Genomic DNA, 10000 nt, shown 5'->3' with positions numbered 1-10000 from the left:
GTGCAAATGTGGTGTATCTGCTGAGGCAGCTGCTGTTGGACGTGGTTCCCACCGTGCAGCAGACAGCGGCTCTGGCTTTGGGCCGGCTGGCCGACTGCAGCAGCGACCTGGCCCAGGCTGTGGTGAAGGCAGACGTCCTGCCGCAGCTCGTCTACTCTCCCGCCTCGCAGAACACCTTCTATAAGAAGGCAGCAGCCTTCACGCTGGGGGCGGTGGCCAAACACTCTCCGGAGCTGGCCCAGGCCGTGGTGTCGTGCGGGGCACTGGACGCCTTGGTCCTGACGCTGGAGGAGTTTGACCCCGGGGGGAAGGAGGCCGCCGCCTGGGCTCTGGGCAACATCGCACGCTCCAACGCACAGCTGTCCCAGGCCGTGGTGGATGCGGGTGTGCTTCCATTACTGGTGCTGTGCCTCCAGGAGCCTGAGGTGGCCCTCAAACGCAATGCTGCCTCGGCCCTCAGCGACATCTCCAAACACACCCCGGAGCTGGCGCAGACCGTGGTGGACACCGGGGCCATCACACACCTGGCTCAGGTGATCCTCAACCCAGACGCCCCGACCCCCGACCGCAGCAACGACTTGGCCAAGTCTGTGGTGAAGGGAGACATCCTGCCGCAGCTCGTCTACTCTTCCGCCTCGCAGAACAGGTTATACAAGAAGGCAGCAGCCTTCGCGCTCAGGGCGGTGGCCAAACACTCCCCGGAGCTGGCCCAGGCCGTGGTGTCGTGCGGGGCGCTGGACGCCTTGGTCCTGACCCTGGAGGGGTTTGACCCCGGGGGGAAGGAGGCTGCCGCCTGGGCTCTGGGCAACATCGCACGGCACAACGCACAGCTGTCCCAGGCCGTGGTGGATGCGGGTGCGGTTCCTCTCCTGGTGCTGTGCCTCCAGGAGCCTGAGGTGGCCCTCAAACGCATTGGGGCCTGGGCCCTCAGCGACATCTCCAAACACACCCCGGAGCTGGCGCAGACCGTGGTGGACACCGGGGCCATCGCACACCTGGCTCAGATGATCCTCAACCCAGACGCCAAGCTCAAGAGGCAGGTGCTTTCAGCACTGAGCCAGATCAGTAAGCACTCTGTGGTCCTGGCAGAAACGGTGGTGGAGGCGAAGATCTTCCCGGCTGCATTGGCCTGCCTCCGTGACCCCGACGAATACGTCAGGAAGAACATCACCACGCTGATGAAGGAGGTGGTCAAACACACACCTGACCTGGCCCAGTTGATTGTGAATTCTGGTGCCATAGCAGCAGTTTTGGACTACCTGGGCGATTGTCGTGGAAACCTGCGGTTGCCGGGCATCATGATGCTCGGATACGTGGCGGCTCACACTGAGAACCTCGCCATGGCTGTCATTGTCTCCAAGGGGGTGCTCCAGCTGGCCCTGTGCCTGTCTGAAGAGACGGAGAGCCACATCAGGTCTGCGGCGGCCTGGTCAGTGGGTCAGATCGGGCGCCACACCCCGAAGCACGCCCGTGAAGTGGCCACAGCCAACCTGCTGCCCCGACTGCTTGAGCTCTACATGGACGCCAGCAGCTCTGAGGACCTGCAGGTCAAAAGTAAGAAGGCTCTGAAGAGCATCCTGCAGAAGTGCACCCACCTCCCGGCTCTGGAGCCTCTGCTGCACGATGCCCCGAGGAACATCCTCAAACACGTGGTGTGTCAGTTCAGCAAGGTGCTGCCTAATGACAGCAAGGCACGGCATCAGTTTGTGAGCAGCGGGGGGCTGAAGAAGGTCCAGGAGATCCAGGCTGAGGCTGGCTCCGCCCTGCAGGACTACATCAACTCCATCAACAACTGCTACCCTGAGGAGATAGTCAGGTACTACTCTCCTGGCTACTCAGAGGCTTTGCTGGAGCGGGTGGAGAACTACCCCCAGAGCTGGCCCAGACTGTGGTGCACACTGGGGTCATCAAACACCTGGCTCAGATGATCCTCAACCCAGATGCCAAGCTCAAGAGACAGGTACTGTTGGCTAGGGATGTCACGAGATCCGATACTTCGGTACCAAGTCGATTGCCAACGTTCTAAAAATGTGACTATTAGGGTTGCACGGTATACCGAAATTTCAATACTTTTTTGATACTTTTTATTTAAAACGGTTCGGTATTGCAAGTTCCCAAAGTTCGGTACCATCACTTTAACTGGTCGTTGCTGTGCTTTTAAAATGAAGTTGCGGGATGCCTCGTATAATTAACGTTACACGCGACGCAACAAATAAACACACATTTCCCAGTGTCTCTGCATCACACTGGACATCAACACTAGGCTAGCGGGAGACTTCTCCCCCTCCATATACACGAATGTTATGCGTAACGAACATGAATCTTACCGAGAGGGAGAGAGCTAAGCTAAAGTAGCTAACAGCTAAGCTAAGTATAACTAGCGTGTTAGCGTTAGCTAGCCGGTCGGAAAAGCATGTAAACAGCGGTGAGATTAGTGAGAGTCGGTAAAAGGAGGAGAGACCCGCGAGTGCTTGTGCAGAACTAGTGCACGTTGTGTACAGCGGGTAATGAGCCGCTGTGATGAAGATTAAAGCGAGATTCACGGAGTTGAGAGCAGACAAACACTCGCGGCTGCATCATCCTCTCCAGTCAGCCTCCTGCACATGACGCCTTCAGGACCCGTCGGTAAAGCACGCCAGTGTGGCCTTTGAGTGACATCTGTAATGTATCACAACAAAAGAAATAACTTACTATGTTATCGTGTGTTACTGGACAGACACATTAATAACTTTTCAGTCTGAGCCATCTTACATAGCCTACAGTGTGCTGTGGCAGTGCTGCAGTTCATATTTTTCTATTGTGTTTCTATTTTCAATGAGACAGGCAAAGGACCTGTCTCAAACATTGACTGATATCACAGGATTGTGAAGAGTGCAATGTACATGGCTATATCATTTGTAAAGAGAAATATTGTATTAAGAGAGCATAGAGATAGCCTACATCACTGGTTTCCAAACTTTTTGTGCCCAAGCCACACCAATGGCACGACAAAATCTCAAGGCACACCTATATAGCCTAAGTCTATCGGTGCAAAATAGCCTCTATTACTCTTATCACTCTAAATGCTTTTTTATTTACTAATGTCAAATAAAATTTGACAAAATATATTACTCTAGGAATTAATTTGAAACGTTGCACCTAACGTTGCTAACCCTACTTTTAGGCTACATTTGCAATTGCAATAATGCAAAATCCCAAGGCACACCTGGACTTGTCCTAAGGCACACCAGTGTGCCTAGGCACACCATTTGGGAACCACTGGCCTACATTATGGCGTTGTAAACACAGAGAGACATTCAGTTAATATGGCGTTATTCTTCTAACACAGAAACATTCAGTTAGTTATTCTAATACAGAAACATTCAGTTAATATGGTGGTCTTCTAACACCAGAGAGTCACATTTCAAAAGGTGTCCTTCAATCCCACAGTCATAGTTAAGGGTGTTACTAAACCTTGAATTTGTGAATGTGATCAACCTTGTGTTTCTTAGGTATCGAGTATCGTATCTGTATCGAGTATCGTATCAGTATCGAGTATCGTGATACTAAACTTGGTATCGGTATCGAAGTCAAAATTTTGGTATCATGACAACCCTAGACTATACTGTGTTTTCTACAATACCCAATATACCGTAGATACAGAGGACGCAAACACAATCGCTTCTTTTGGTCTGGAAAATAGCTGTTTTCTGGCAACCCTGCTAGCAGCACGGGGGAGAACATACTACCGACTATAGAAAGAGTTCTAGGTGAGCGGGTTTTAATTCATATTAACGTTAACGTAAATTGACGTGTTAACACGTGTTATCAGAAAATATGCTACAGTACATGCCACTTTTGCAAATGTTTATAATGAGTGTATGTTGAAGGGATTTATTGTTTTGTTTTTACCATGGTATCGAAATGGTATCGAATTGTGGAATTTCACTGGAATTGGTTCAATCAAGAACACTCGTCATAGATTTAACCATTTATTGTCCTTGATAACCTTAAGCAAGACATGGAAACATGTTCACATTTTGAGCCATGCAGACCGCCTTGTTGTGAGAATGGCTGTGATTGGCGAATAGTTAAACGATGATCCAATCGGCGGCTGTCAGCTGGTTACAGCTGGGGCGTAGCCTATGACTTCCATGTCTTGAATGAACTAACGCAGGCTTCACTACTTCACTACTAAATTTCTGGTATGGTGACATCCCTAGTAGTAAGATAGTATTGCCCGAGTGACATCACTGGTGACATCACGGATGACATCACTCACTGATCACATCACAATTGCTAGAGTGACATCACTGATGACATCATCGAGTGCTCGAGTGACATCACTGGTGACATCAGCAATTCTATACAAGTGAAATCTCTGCAGGGAAGGATTTATGACATCACTGATGATGTCACAATGTTTGACATCATCAGTGATGTCATAAATCCTTCCCTGCAGAGGCTACAAGTATAACTGGTAGAGTTTGTGTAACCAGTGAAGTGAACGTCCAACACAGTGACTGTGTGAACAGGCACTGCAAAAATGGCATCTGTTTGGGATGAGGATGGAATCGGGGAAGAAGTGTTAAAAATGTCCACAGAGGAGATCGTTCAGCGCACGCGGCTCCTGGACAGCGAGATAAAGATAATGAGGAGCGAGGTGCTCCACGTGACCCATGAGCTCCAGGCCATGAAGGATAAGATCAAGGAAAACACGGTGAAAATCAAACTGAACAAAACACTGCCGTACTTGGTGTCTAATGTCATCGAGCTTCTGGACGTGGACCCAAACGACCAGGAGGAAGACGGGGCCAACATCGACCTGGACTCCCAGAGGAAAGGAAAGTGCGCTGTCATCAAGACATCAACAAGACAGACCTACTTCCTGCCCATCATTGGCCTTGTGGATGCGGAGAAGCTGAACCCTGGAGACCTGGTCGGAGTGAACAAAGACTCCTACCTCATCCTGGAGACTCTGCCCACCGAGTATGACTCCAGAGTCAAGGCTATGGAGGTGGACGAGCGCCCCACCGAGCAGTACAGTGACATCGGAGGGCTGGACAAGCAGATCCAGGAGCTGGTGGAGGCCATCGTTCTGCCCATGAACCACAAAGAGAAGTTTGAGAACTTGGGCATCCAGCCTCCTAAGGGAGTGTTGATGTATGGACCACCGGGAACTGGGAAAACCCTGCTTGCCAGGGCCTGTGCTGCTCAAACCAAGGCCACCTTCCTGAAGTTGGCAGGCCCACAGCTGGTCCAAATGTTCATTGGAGATGGAGCCAAGATGGTGAGAGACGCCTTTGCCCTGGCCAAAGAGAAAGCGCCAGCCATCATCTTCATAGATGAGCTGGATGCCATCGGGACCAAGAGGTTTGACAGCGAGAAGGCAGGCGACAGAGAAGTCCAGAGGACAATGTTGGAGCTCCTCAACCAGCTGGATGGGTTTCAGCCCAACATGCAGGTCAAGGTGATTGCTGCCACCAACAGAGTGGACATCCTGGACCCAGCGTTGCTCCGTTCGGGCCGTCTGGACAGGAAGATCGAGTTCCCTATACCGAATGAAGAGGCCAGAGCTCGGATCATGCAGATTCATTCCCGCAAGATGAACGTCAGTACCGATATAAACTTCGAGGAGCTGGCCCGCTGCACCGACGACTTCAACGGTGCCCAGTGCAAAGCGGTGTGTGTGGAGGCCGGTATGATCGCGCTGCGCCGCACTGCCACCGAGCTGAACCACGAGGATTACATGGAGGGAATCCTGGAGGTCCAGGCTAAGAAGAAAGCGAACCTGCAGTACTACGCCTGAGAACACCGCCTGTGTCTGTGTTTTAGTCTGTGATTTTTGTAAACTGTTGTTACAGCTGATAATCTGAGTTAATAAAAGTAGTAGCATACAAATAAAAGGGTCTGTCCATATGTCTGTATGTCTGTAGGCTTTATGTCTCCAAGAATGTAGAAAGTGGCCATGCCGATGTCGTACGTGGCCACATAATAGTGCTGCACGATTTGGGGAAAAGGTGCGATTGCGATTATTGTGGACAATGTTTGCGATTTGCAATTGCGATATAATAAACAAATGGTATTATTGTTTTGACGGTATGATAACCTAGGACTTAGCCCGCCACCCGAGCCCATCCACTTAGGCATTTTAAACATATTATTATCATCATCATCATCGGTGATAAGGATTTATGTCATCACTGATTATGTTATAGGCAATGTGACATCATCAGTGATGTCATAAATCATTGATGTCATAACCACATCATCAGTGATGTCATAAATCCTTCCCTACTGAGGTTAAACACTGAGGCAACAACAGAGCATCGATCAAGCCCAAGCCACCGAGTGCAATAACGCCCCGCCGTTTTATTTTTTCCGCTAAAAACATGGCCGCCCTAGCAACCAAACGTTGCGATGATCAACATCGCTTGGGAGATCCAGACATCAGTTCTCAGCACAACACAGCATCATCACCGCTGGTCCAAAAGAATACAACACAGTTTCTCAGGGAAGCAGAAAGGATGAGGAGGCAGATTGACATGTTGGAGAAAGATTGGACATTGAGAGCTCAGTGCAGAAAGAATGGCTGGAAGGATGGGTTTGGAGGACTGGAGGAGTATGAGAAAGCGCTTGAGGAAGAAAGACATGCTGAGAAGATGAATCTTCAGAAGCAGCTGCTGAAGATCCATGATGGTGTGGGGAGGTTTCAGAGACAGCTGAGCGATGTGGAGTCAACCCCCGAGTTGATTGAAAAGCTGCAGAAAATAATGGCAGAGGTGGAAATCTCAATCACCACCTTCAAGGAGGACCAGCGTTTACACTTTGAGGAGCTGTTGAAGGAGGAGAGGATCTGCAGTCAGCAGATTGTTGCCTATGAGAAGAAGATTGAGAACTGGACTCTTGCTGATGTCAAATCCGACCCTAAACGTCCTGCTGCTGCAACAGTGAAGAACAGCAAACTCCACAAGATGAACAAACCTCCAGATGGAGACTTCCCTCCAGAGGTAAGAGCCTTGGAGTCTTTCATGCAGAAGACAGGAGGCCCTTATGGGTGCTGGGACCAGTGTGACCACCAAGCCTTCCTCAAGGTGTGGACCAAGCACAACGGGCGACCAGCCTACAGGAGTGAAGTCAAACTGTACCTGCCTGGGAAAACCTTGGAGGAGATTGAGCAGCATGAGGACTGGCATCAGGAGCTGAACTACCTGCAGGACAGGAAGAGAGAGGCTATCCAGCACTGGAAGGCCAGCAAGCAGCAGCAGCAACAGGCCAGGATACAGAGACAGGAGGAGGTGCAGGAAACGGAGAGGAGGGGGAAGGAGGCCAAGACCCAGGCTCAGCAACCCAGGGATGAGGAGCAGAAGAGGGAGGCGGCACAGCGGCTGGAGGAGTGGAGGGAGGAGAGGAGAAGGAGAAAGGAGCTGGAAGAGCAGCACAGGCAAGCTGAGGAGATGCACAAGAAGAGACGCGCAAAGGAGGAGCGTTGTCGCCAGCTGGAGCTGAAGATGACCGTTGAGGAGCAGCGCCGACTGAGGAGGGAGGAGGAGGACAAGCAGGCGAGGACGAGGAGAGATGAGGAACAGAGAGAGATGGACGAGAAGAGGAGGGAGGCAGCGATGCGCATCAAACGGTTCCGGGAAAGAGATCTTCACAAGGTGAAGGCAAAGCTTCAGGTGAAGCAGCTGAGGGAGCAGCAGGAAGAGGCGAGGCAGAAGAGAATCGTCACCAAGATGAAGGAGAAGGTGGAGGGTCGCATCAACAGAGACTCGTCGTCCAGACTGACCAGTCCCACTAAGGGATGGGAAGAGTGAATGAAACACATTGGACCTTCAGGAGGAGGAGCTCCTGTAATACAGATGTTTCACAGAGCCATTCTCAGCTGGAGACGAGGCCTGTGATTAAACTGGACAGTCCTGATATGTATTAAGACCGGGGACCTCATCATCTCTGTGATCATGCAGCACCAGAACCTCAACACCAGATTGTGACTTTGCATTTTGTGTGTGCTGCTGTTTGATACTGCTTTGTACAATACAAACAAGTTCAAATCAAAACACAAGATAGCCACCAATTTTTATTACATAAATTAAAACATTAAATAAAGAACACCATTCAACGGTCTTTGCAGCTTTCTTTCTTTTTTTTGATTTTAGATTTTTTTCTTTTTGAAACACCTCGGCACATCTGGTTGTTGTTGCAATAGGCCTATATTGCTTCTGACCAGAGGGGGCGGTAGCGACCACATGGCTGGGTGCCCCGGGACAAACATAGAAGAAAACACGTCTACCATGTTGCCATTTTTAAATAAAACAGTTTAGTTTAGTGTTTTTATTAGAGCCCGACCGATACTGGATTTTTGGGGCTGATACTGATATTTTAGGGAGTACAAAAATTCCGATATCGATAGGCCTATATCGGCCGATATTCTTATATTTTATATGATATTGCACACTTTTTGCAATAATCCCTGTGGATCAGGAGTTAGAGCGGGTCGTTCATTAATCAGAAGGGCGGTGGTTCGATCCCCGGCTCCTCCAGGCCGCATGCCGAAGTGTCCTTGGGCAAGACACTGAACCCCGAATTGCTCTTGATGGCTGCGCCAGCACCCTCCTGCGTGGCAGCTTGCCGCCTTCGGTGTGTGAATGGGTGAATGTAGGCACTTTCGATAAAAGCGCGATATAAATGCAGTCCATTTACCATTTAAATATCAACGATGTGACTTGAGATATGTAATGTAGCTAATGTAACTATAGCTATAATATATACTGTATATAACTAAAGCTTCTAGAGCCGCAAAATTCTCGCGAGTCTCGCAATGAGGAACTAGGCCTCAGAGCAACTTACTATACAGTAACTGTGAAAAAGAAATGGTTAAACAGGAGTTAGGAGAGTACTTTGGCCAGCTTTAATCTGATGGCAGCGGACCAAAACTTGAACCTCCTAATTGTCCAGCATCTGAAGAACAGGTTGTGCTTGTCTGATCAGATCACACACCACTTAGGTCCACATCAATTCGGTCCGCTTAATCACAGCACTCCTCAGATGCTGATGTACTTTAGCGCAGATCTAAGATACGACAGATTCACTTTATCGTATTTTTTTCCACTTAAATCTTTATTGACAACAAATAAAATTATACAACTACAGACGGAAGGGGGAAGAAAAATGAAAAAAACTGAAGGAAAAAAGTGCTTGGATTTGTCAGTATATTTCCACCTCTGATATGAATAAATATCACAGATCAGAATATCAAAGTGTCCTCATCGTGTGCTGGTTGGGTTCTTGAACTCTGCGGGGGAGAATATGATTGAATGAAATGCAAAGTATAGTGAGCCTGAAAGGAGACAGAAATAAGAGGAAATCTGTCATTTTATTGTCACGTTTCCAGCATGGTGGTGATATGACAGCATGGTGGGTGATATGACATCATGGTGGGTGATATGACATCATGGTGGGTGATATGACATCATGGTGGGTGATATGACATCATGGTGGGTGATATGACAGCTTTCTTGTTATTTTAATTATAGTCTGCTGGAAGGCAACAGGAAACTCTGGCCAGCGAGTAAAATTGGGGCAGATTTGAAAGGCAAAGTAAGAGTCGTGTGTTTTGAAGAGGAGAGGGAGGGAAGAGCAAAGACTTTTTAATCAAAACCCACTCAGGCTCTCTGTAGTTTCGGACACAGAAGTGCTGCTGTTGCCTAGCAACCATTACATCCATAAAAATATAATGAACAAAAGTGAGAAGATGCTGTAGTCTTTCTGCCTGAAAACAACATTTTAGTGACTCATTTTAAACAAGTTTAGGCTTTGGGACACATACCTAAACACTTTCTCAACCATTCTTAAACATGCCAGTGTGTCTTGTGAGTTTTGGAAGGTCTCGCAGTAGCCAGCTGTAGATAAATGTATCTACTTCTGGGCCACAACTCTTGAAAAGTGATTAAAGGAGAATTTCATTTTTTTACACCACGGTCCTTATTTCCAGCTTAAAATATGATGTTTTACTCACCCA

At 48.8% G+C, this 10000-nt stretch overlaps 3 pseudogenes across 3 annotated transcripts in view; all 3 read left to right on the top strand.

Moving 5' to 3' along the window:
- The window catches only part of LOC310796696 (sperm-associated antigen 6 pseudogene), a 2058-nt pseudogene extending 130 nt beyond the window's left edge, over positions 1 to 1928 (top strand). Inside the window, exons 1-2 of the transcript in view lie at positions 1 to 494; positions 966 to 1928. The exon at positions 1 to 494 is cut by the window's left edge and continues 130 nt beyond it. The product of the transcript in view is annotated as a sperm-associated antigen 6 pseudogene (transcript). The remainder of the gene's footprint in view (positions 495 to 965) is intronic.
- Positions 1929 to 4528: 2600 nt separating this feature from the next.
- Positions 4529 to 5788, top strand: LOC310797139 (26S proteasome regulatory subunit 6A-A pseudogene; annotated as a pseudogene). Its single transcript has one exon. The product of its transcript is annotated as a 26S proteasome regulatory subunit 6A-A pseudogene (transcript).
- Positions 5789 to 6371: 583 nt separating this feature from the next.
- On the top strand, positions 6372 to 7883 carry LOC310796694 (coiled-coil domain-containing protein 112 pseudogene; annotated as a pseudogene). The gene has a single exon. The product of its transcript is annotated as a coiled-coil domain-containing protein 112 pseudogene (transcript).
- The last annotated feature ends 2117 nt before the right edge of the window (positions 7884 to 10000 follow it).

The sequence above is a fragment of the Poromitra crassiceps genome (genome assembly GCF_964638095.1).
Source record: "Poromitra crassiceps genome assembly, chromosome: 23".
Lineage (NCBI taxonomy): Eukaryota > Metazoa > Chordata > Actinopteri > Beryciformes > Melamphaidae > Poromitra > Poromitra crassiceps.
This window is presented reverse-complemented; position numbering and strand designations above follow the sequence as displayed.